Genomic DNA, 10,525 nt, shown 5'->3' with positions numbered 1-10,525 from the left:
AAACCTCTGCACTTGGAGGCCCAACAACGTCTACAAGAAGAAGGTTGCGTAGTAGACATCAAGCTCTTTTCTGGCGCCGTTGCCGGGGAGGTTAGTTCTTGAAGGTATATCTTTAGATCTTGCAATCGAATCTTTTAGTTTCTTGTTTTATCACTAGTTTAGTTTATAAGAAAACTACAAAAAATGGAATTGAGGGTGCCTCATATGCTTCATCTTTTAATATCTTTCATGAGAATAAGGATTCCGAAAATTGTGCTCAAGTACTAGAAGAAGAATTACACAGAATGCTTGGCATAAAATATGTGAATGATGAGCATGATTGCAATGTTGTTAGTATGAATTCTTTGAATACCCATGATGCTAATGATATGCAAAGCCACAAGCTTGGGGATGCTATGTTTGATGAAGATGATATGTTTTGTCCCCCAAGTTTTGATGAGCAAATTTATTACGATGAAAGCATGCCTCCTATCTATGATGATTATTGTGATGACACGTATGCTATAAAGAATCATGATAACCATGAAACTTGTCGTCTTGATCTTAATTTTCAATCACATGATAGTTATTTTGTTGAGTTTGCTCCCACTACTATTCATGAGAAGAAATTTGCTTATGTGGAGAGTAGTAAAATTTCTATGCAAGTAGATCATGAAAAGAATGCTTTAGGTGCTGGTTATATGGTTGAATTCATTCATGGTGCTACTGAAAATTATTATGAGAGAGGATCATATGCTTGTAGGAATTGCAATAATATCAAGTTTCCTCTCTATGTGCTTAAAATCTTGAAGTTATGCTTGTTTTACCTTCCTATGCAAGTTGATTCCTGTTCCCATAAGTTGTTTGCTCACAAAATCCCTATGAATAGGAAGTGGGTTAGACTTAAATGTGCTAGTCATATTCTTCATGATGCTCTCTTTATGTTTCAATTCTTATCTTTTATGTGAACATCATTGAAATCATCATGCTTAGCTAGGGGCGTTAAACGTTAGCGCTTGTTGGGAGGTAACCCAATTTTATTTTAGTTTCTTGCTTTTTGGTTCTGTTTAGGAATAAATAATCCTTATATCTTCTGTTTAGATGTGGTTTTGTGTTTTAATTAGTGTTTGTGCCAAGTAGAACCTTTGGGAAGACTTGGGTGAAGTCTTTATGATCATGCTGTAAAAAACAGAAACTTTAGCGCTCATGAGATTAGCTAAAACTTTTTACTGGAGAGTGCTATTTAGTTTATTCTTTTTGCAGATGATTACTAGACAAATTCCTCAGGTTCGCCAATTTATTTTAGAATTTTTGGAGTTCCAGAAGTATACGTTTGATACAGATTACTACAGACTGTTCTGTTTTTGACAGATTCTTTTTTTCGTGTGTCGTTTGCTTATTTTGATGAATCTATGGCTAGTAAAATAGTTTATAAACCATAGAGAAGTTGGAATACAGTAGATTTAACACCAATATAAATAAATAATGAGTTCATTACAGTACCTTGAAGTGGTGATTTATTTTCTTATACTAACGGAACTTACGAGTTTTCTGTTAAGTTTTGTGTTGTGAAGTTTTCAAGTTTTGGGTAAAGATTCGATGGACTATGGAATAAGGAGTGGCAAGAGCCAAAGCTTGGGGATGCCCAAGGCACCCCAAGGTAATATTCAAGGACAACCAAGAGCCTAAGCTTGGGGATGCCCTGGATGGCATCCCCTCTTTCGTCTTCGTTCATCGGTAACTTTACTTGGAGCTATATTTTTATTCACCACATGATATTCACCACATAACTTTACTTGGAGCTATATCATGTGGTGAATAAAAATATAGCTCCAAGTAAAGTTACCGATGAACAAAGACGAAAGAGGGGATGCCATCCGGTGCATCCCCAAGCTTAGGCTCTTGGTTGTCCTTGAATATTACCTTGGGGTGCCTTGGGCATCCCCAAGCTTAGGCTCTTGCCACTCCTTGTTCCATAATCCATCAAATCTTTACCCAAAACTTGAAAACTTCACAACACAAAACTCAACAGAAAATCTCACGAGCTCCGTTAGCGAAAGAAAACAAAACACCACTTCAAGGTACTGTATTGAACTCATTCTTTATTTATATTGGTGTTAAACCTACTGTATTCCAACTTCTCTATGGTTTATAAACTATTTTACTAGCCATATATTCATCAAAATAAGCAAACAACACACGAAAAACAGAATCTGTCAAAAACAGAACAGTCTGTAGTAACCTGCAACTAACGCAAACTTATGGAACTCAGAAAAATCTACCAAAATAGGACGACCTAGAAAAAATTTGTTTATTGATCTACTGCAATTGGAATCAGTATTTTATCACGTCCTGGTGATTTTTAACAATTGTTTTCGTGAACAGAAAGTTTTTGGAATTTTCAGCAAGATCAAATAACTATCATCCAAGAAGATCCTATAGGTTTAACTTGACACAAACACTAATTAAAACATAAAAACACATCTAACCAGAGGTTAGATCAAATATTTATTCCTAAACAGAAGCAAAAAGGAAAAAAACTAAAATAAAATTGGGTTGCCTCCCAACAAGCGCTATCGTTTAACGCCCCTAGCTAGGCATAAAAGCGAGGATAGATCTAGGTATTGCCATCTTTGGTAGGCAATTATTCAATAAGACACCTATAACCCCTAGGAGTTTCTTTCTTTTTATTAATTATCAAACTCCTAGGCACAAAATCGAGAAAATCATTTATACCAAAAGGTTCCTTAAGGATAGTGAGAAAGATGGGGTGAACACTTATGGATTTGAGATCCGCATTTCCCTTACTAGAAGTCTCACCTTTTTTTAGGAACATACATCAATTTGGCAATCCTAGCATTAGAAGGAGTGGTTTTCACGGAAGAAAAGGCAGACCCTAGGTTGGTAATAATATCCTCAATTTTATCAATTCTAGTGGAATCTTGATCTATCTTTTCATTAACCATAGGTTCCTTTTCTTAAAAAAAAATTAAGAGCAACTCCTACCTTAGATCCGTATTGGGTAACTTGGTTGTGGATCTTTCTATCCAAATTTCAATCAACTCTACGGTGGCAACTTTATTTTCGATAATTTCAATCTGTTGCATCACATGTTCCAAAGTTAAAATAGTTCCATTAACCAAAAGAGGTGGTGGGCCAAACAAATCTATCATAGCATTATAAGAATCAAAAGTATGGCTACCCAAGAAATTTCCTCCGGAAATGGTATCAAGAATAAATCCATTCCATGGAGCGATGCCTACATAAAAATTGCGAAGAAGAACGGAAGTAGATTGCTTCCTAGTAGATCTATTTTGCGCATTGCAAATTCTGTACCAAGCATCTTTTAGATTTTCTCCCTCCCTTTGCTTAAAATTAAGCACTTCGTTCTCGGGAGACAAAGGAGTAGATAAAGGACTGGCCATGACGGCACACGGGACACAAAAAAGGCTAGCAAAAAGAGACGAAGGGAAAAAGAGGGCGAATAAAACGGCAAGGGTGAAGTGGGGGAGAGGAAAACGAGAGGCAAATGGCAAATAATGTAATGCGAGGGATAAGAGTTTGTGATGGGTACTTGGTATGTCTTGACTTGTGCGTAGACTCCCCGGCAACGGCGCCAGAAATCCTTCTTGCTACCTCTTGAGCACTGCGTTGGTTTTCCCTTGAAGAGGAAAGGGTGATGCAGTAAAGTAGCGTAAGTATTTCCCTCAGTTTTTGAGAACCAAGGTATCAATCCAGTAGGAGACCACGCGCGAGTCCCAGGCACCTACACAAACAAATAAGAACCTCGCAACCAACATGATAAAGGGGTTGTCAATCCCTTCACGGTCACTTACGAGAGTGAGATCTGATAGATATGATAAGATAATATTTTTGGTATTTTTATGATAAAGAGTAAAAGTAAAGGTTGCAAAAATAAACGGTGCCAGAAATAACTAAGTGTTGGAAGATTAATATGATGGAAAATAGACCCGGGGGGCATAGGTTTCACTAGTGGCTTCTCTCAAGAGCATAAGTATTATGGTGGGTAAACGAATTACTGTCGAGCAATTGATAGAATTGAGCATAGTTATGAGAATATCTAGGTAGGATCATGTATATAGGCATCACGTCCGCGACAAGTAGATCAAAACAATTCTGCATCTACTACTATTACTCCACACATCGACCGCTATCTAGCATGCATCTAGAGTATTAAGTTCATAAGAATAGAGTAATGCTTTAAGTAAGATGACATGATGTAGAGGGATAAACTCATGCAATATGATATAAACCCCATATTTTTATCCTCGATGGCAACAATACAATACGTGCCTTGCTGCCCCTGCTGTCACTGGGAAAGGACACCGCAAGATTGAACCCAAAGCTAAGCACTTCTCCCATTGCAAGAAAGATAAATCTAGTAGGCCAAACCAAACTGATAATTCGAAGAGACTTGCAAAGATAACCAATCATACATAAAAGAATTCAGAGGAGATTCAAATATTGTTCATAGATAAACTTGATCATAAACCCACAATTCATCGGATCTCGACAAACACACCGCAAAAGAAGATTACATCAAATAGATCTCGAAGAAGATCGAGGAGAACTTTGTATTGAGATCTAAAGAGAGAGAAGAAGCCATCTAGCTAATAACTATGGACCCGAAGTCTAAGGTAAACTACTCACACATCATCGGAGAGGCTATGGTGTTGATGTAGAAGCCCTCCGTGATCAATGCCCCCTCCGACGGAGCGCCGGAAAAGGCCCCAAGATGGGATCTCACGGGTACAGAAGGCTGCGGCGGTGGAAATAGGGTTTTGGCTCCGTATATGATGTTTCCAGGGTACATGGGTATATATAGGAGGAAGAAGTACGTCGGTGGAGCAACGAGGGGACCACGAGGGTGGAGGGCACGCCTGGGGGGGTAGGCGCGCCCCCTGCCTCGTGCCTTCCTCGTTGATTACTTTACGTAGACTCCAAGTCCTCTGGATCACGTTTGTTCCGAAAATCACGTTCCCGAAGGTTTCATTCCGTTTGGACTCCGTTTGATATCCTTTTCCTTCGAAACACTGAAATAGGCAAAAAACAGCAATTTGGGTTGGGCCTCCGGTTAATAGGTTAGTCCCAAAAATAATATAAAAGTGTATAACAAAGCCCAACAAACATCTAAAATAGAATATAATATAGCATGGAACAATCAAAAATTATAGATACGTTGGAGACGTATCACACCCTGATATTTTCCTCGCCCTTGCTTCTACCACGGTTTTTTTCGTCATGGACGGCCCAAAGAATGTCATGCAGCTGCGTCTCCGGCCCGCCCAGGACGAAAAGCCCATTTTCTGTCATGATTTTTTGTCATAGAAGTAGGACCCCACCACATCTATGATGATACTGGGTTTTGTCACAATTATCGTCATAGAAGTGTCATAAGTATGACAGGAAAAAAATTTCGTTCGGCCCAAAATGTCACGGATGTGTCTTTTTTTGTAGTGACTATTAGCAACGTTTATTGCAGCTAAATGCTCATCGGGAAAACTATCATCAATAGGAAGTGGGTCATCAAGCACGTTTTCAAGCCTAGACAAGTTATCAGCTACGGGGTTCTCAACTCCTTTTCTATCAATAATATGCAAATCAAATTCTTGTAGCAAGAGAACCCAACGAATAAGTCTAGGTTTAGCATCTTTCTTTTCCATAAGATATTTAATAGCAGCATGGTCTATGTGAACAGTACTTTGGAATCAACAATATAAGGTCCAAACTTATCACAAGAAAACACTACTGGTAAGAATTCCTTTTCAGTAGTGGCATAATTTCTTTGAGCACTATCTAGAGTTTTACTAGCATAATGGATACCATTCAATTTCTTATCAACTCTTTGTCCTAGAACAGCACCCACAACATAATCACTAGCATCACACATAATTTCAAAAGGCAAGTTCCAATCAGGTGGTTGGACAATAGGTGCAGTAGTTAAGGCTTTATTGAGTGTTTCAAAGGCTTCTAAACAATCATCATAAAAAAAGGAATATCCTTTTGCAAAAGATTAGTGAGAGGCCTAGAAATTTTAGAGAAGTCTTTAATAAACCTCCTATAGAAACCAGCATGGCCTAGGAAACTATGAATACCTTTGATGTCCTTGGGACATGCCATCTTCTCAATAGCATCAACCTTATCTTGGTCCACTTCAATACCCTTTTCAGAAGTTTTATGACCCAAGACAATGCCTTCATTAACCATAAAGTGGCACTTCTCCCAATTCAAGACAAGATTTGTTTGTTCACATCTCTGCAAAACTTGATCAAGATTTCTTAAACAATCATCAAAAGACTTCCCATAAACATAAAAGTCATCCATGAAAACCTCAACAATCTTTTCATAGAAGTCAGAGAATATAGCCATCATGCATCTTTGAAAGGTAGCAGGTGCATTACATAAACCAAAAGGCATACGTCTATAAGCATAAGTTCCAAAAGGACAAGTAAAAGTAGTCTTTTCTTGATCAGGTTGAGATACAGGTATTTGTGAAAAGCCAGAATATCCATCAAGGAAGCAAAAGTGTGCGTGATAATCTTTCAAGCATTTGATCAATAAAAGGCAAAGGGTAATGATCTTTTCTAGTAGCTTTATTCAATTTTCTGAAATCAATTACCATTATATAGCCTGTAACAATTCTTTGTGAAATAAGCTCATTCTTATCATTAGGAACAACAGTTATACCTCCCTTCTTAGGGACACAATGAACAGGACTTACCCATCGACTATCAGCTATAGGATAGATTATACCTGCTTCCAGAAGTTTTAATATTTCCGTTCTTACCACCTCTTTCATCTTCGGATTTAACCGACGTTGGTGATCAACAACTGGTTTAGCATCAGGTTCCGTATTAATTTTGTGCTGACATAGAGTGGGACTAATGCCCTTTAAATCATCAGGAGTATATCCAATAGCAGCTCGATGATTCCTTAGAACTTTCAATAATCTTTCTTCTTCATGCTCTGAAAGGTTAGCACTGATAATAACAAGATATATTTTATTTTCATCAAGATAAGCATATTTCAAAGTGTCTGGCAATTGTTTCAATTCAAACACAGGATCACCTTTAGGTGGAGGAGGGACTCCTAGAGTTTCAATAGGCAAATTGTGTTTAATCTCTAATAAAATTTTCTTACTTATATTTTTCCTTATGTGGTGCTATCGCCTACCATAGGATTAGTATATGATCTTATTGATTTATTTCCTTTCTTTTGTTTGCTTTCTTTCTCTTTTTCTATTCTTTATCTGCAACACGGAAGTAAAGAAAGTAAAAACTTGAACTAACTTTATTATGTAACTTGCACATGATAATAGTGATAGATCACTAAGCAAACTCTCAAAGAAGAAAAGATAGAACTAAACTTTATTCATCTAAGCAAAAGATTGAACTAAGATAAGTAAAAGAAAAAAGATAGTGGGATGATACGATACCGGGCACCTCCCCCAAGCTTGGCGGAAGCCAAGGGGAGTGCCCATACCCGATACTCAATTCCCCTTTGGTGGTGTCTGTAGGCTCCTCCCGCATCGTCTCGATCTTCGTCAGCCAAACATCTTCTTCCATGTGGTTGGAGGAGCAGGAAGCCATGATGCCTAGCTCGATAAACCTGACCAGAAATAGCAAGAAAAGAGAACAGAGGATCTCTTCGTGGTACGGTGGTTAACAGGTTAGGGAAGTATATATAGAATTTTTTGAACTTGGAGGACAATCATGAAAAACGGAGTACGAGAGGTGTCCCAGGTGGGCATAACCCACCTGGGCGCGCCAGGGGGGCCTGGCGCGCCCTGGTGTATTGTGCCCACCAGGGAACGCTTCCTGGAGGTTTCTTTATTCCCAAATTCTAAATTATTCCAAAACTGACAAAAAATATTTTTGCAAATTTTTCAGAGTCTATTTACTTACCGTACTACGTACCTCCTTATTTTGACAATTCTGGAGTGTTCCGAAAGTACTCTTTTATGTGTTCTTCTGGTGTCACAGTCTGGATAATATTGCTTTCAACATTAATAGGCGTACCTGAGATATAACGCTTATTCGTTGCCCGTTGACAACCTTCGGGTTAGTGCCTTCGAAAATATTTATTTTGATGGCTCCAGACCGGCAAACCTCCTCGATGACATAGGGGCCTTCCCATTTTGAGAGGAGTTTGCCTGCAAAGAATCTGAAATGAGAATTGTACAAAAGAATATTCTCCAACTTTAAACTCACGTTTTTGAATTCTTTTGTCATGCCATCTTCTAACCTTTTCTTTGAATAACTTTGCATTTTCATAAGCTTGGGTTCTCCATTCATCTAATGAGCTTATATCAAATAACCTCTTTTCACCAGCAAGTTTGAAATCATAGTTGAGTTCCTTAACTGCCAAATATGCTTTATGTTCTAACTCAAGAGGTAAATGACAAGCTTTTCCATAAACCATTTTATAAGGAGACATACCCATAGGATTTTATATGATGTCCTATAAGCCCAAAGTGCATCATCTAATTTCTTAGACCAATTCTTCCTGGACCTATTGACAGTCTTTTGCAAAATTAATTTTATTTCTCTATTGCTAAGCTCAACTTGACCACTAGACTGAGGATGATAAGGTGACGCAATTTCTATGGTTAACATCATACTTAGCAAGAATCTTACAAAAAGCACCATGAATAAAGTGTGAACCACCATCAGTCATTAAATATCTAGGGACTCCAAACCTTGGGAAAATAACTTCCTTAAGCATTTTAATAGAGGTGTTGTGATCAGCACTACTGGTTGGAATAGCTTCTACCCATTTAGTAACATAATCAATAGCAACCAAAATATGTGTATTCCCATTAGAGGAAGGAAAAGGTCTCATGTAATCAAATCCCCAAACATCAAATGGTTCAACAGCAAATGAATAATTCATAGGCATTTCTTGACGCTTACCGATATTACCTATTCTTTGGCATTCATCACAAGATGAGACATACTTACGAGCATCCTTAAAGAGAGTAGGCCAATAAAATCCAGATTGCAATGCCTTATGAGCAGTTCTATCTCCAGCATGATGCCCTCCATAAGCTTCGGAGTGACATTTCCGTACGATTTTTCCATGTTCATGCTCAGGTACACAACATCTAATAATACCATCTACTCCTTCTTTATAAAGATGTGGGTCATCCCAAAAGTAATGTCTTAAATCATAGAAGAATTTTTTCTTTTGTTGGTAAGTAAGGCCAGGTGGTAAATATTTAGCAACAATGTAATTAGCATAGTCAGCATACCAAGGAGTACTATTAGCAACATTTATTGCAGCTAGCTGCTCATCAGGAAAACTATCATCAATAGGTAGTGGGTCATCAAGCACATTTTCAAGCCTAGGCAAGTTATCAGCTATGGGGTTCTCAGCTCCTTTTCTATCAATGATATGTAAATCAAATTCTTGTAACAAGAGAACCCAACGAATAAGTCTAGGTTTAGCATCTTTCTTCTCCATAAGATATTTAATAGCACCATGGTGTGTGTGAACAGTCACTTTAGAATCAACAATATAAGGTCTAAACTTATCACAAGCAAACACCACTGCTAAGAATTCTTTTTCAGTGGTAGCATAATTTCTTTGAGCACTGTCTAGAGTTTTACTAGCATAATGAATAACATTCAATTTCTTATCAACTCTTTGTCCTACAACAGCACCAACAACATAATCACTAGCATCACACATAATCTCACAAGGCAAGTTCCAGTCAGGTGGTTGAAAAATAGGTGCAGTAATTAAAGCTTTCTTGAGTGTTTTAAAGGCTTCTAAATAATCATCATCAAAAACCAAAGGAATATCCTTTTGCAAAAGATTAGTGAGAGGCCTAGAAATTTTAGAGAAGTCTTTAATAAACCTCCTATAGAAACCAACATGGCCTAGGAAACTACGAATACCTTTGATGTCCTTGGGACATGGCATTTTCTCAATAGCATCAACCTTAGCTTGGTCCACTTCAATACCTTTTCAGAAATTTTATGACCCAAGACAATGCCTTCATTGACCATAAAGTGGCACCTCTCCCAATTCAAAACAAGATTTGTTTGTTCACATCTCTGCAAAACTCGATCAAGATTGCTTAAACAATCATCAAAAGACTTCCCATAAATAGAGAAGTCATCCATGAAAACCTCAACAATCTTTTCACAGAAGTCAGAGAATATAGCCATCATGCATCTTTGAAAGGTAGCAGGTGCATTACATAAACCAAAAGGCATACGTCTATAAGCATAGGTTCCAAAAGGACAAGTAAAAGTGGTCTTTTCTTGATCAGGTTGAGAAACAGGTATTTGTGAAAAGCCAGAGTATCCATCAAGGAAGAAAAAGTGTGTGTGCTTAGATAATCTTTCAAGCATTTGATAAATAAAAGGCAAAGGGTAATTATCTTTTCTAGTAGCTTTGTTTAATTTTCTGAAATCAATTACCATTCTATAGCCTGTAACAATTCTTTATGGAATAAGTTCATTCTTATCATTAGGAACAACAGAAATACCTCCTTTCTTAGGGACACAATGAACAGGAC

Source organism: Triticum aestivum, chromosome 1D, assembly GCF_018294505.1.
Source record: "Triticum aestivum cultivar Chinese Spring chromosome 1D, IWGSC CS RefSeq v2.1, whole genome shotgun sequence".
NCBI lineage: Eukaryota > Viridiplantae > Streptophyta > Magnoliopsida > Poales > Poaceae > Triticum > Triticum aestivum.
The sequence above is the reverse complement of the archived record's forward strand: the minus strand, read 5'-3'. Positions refer to the sequence as shown.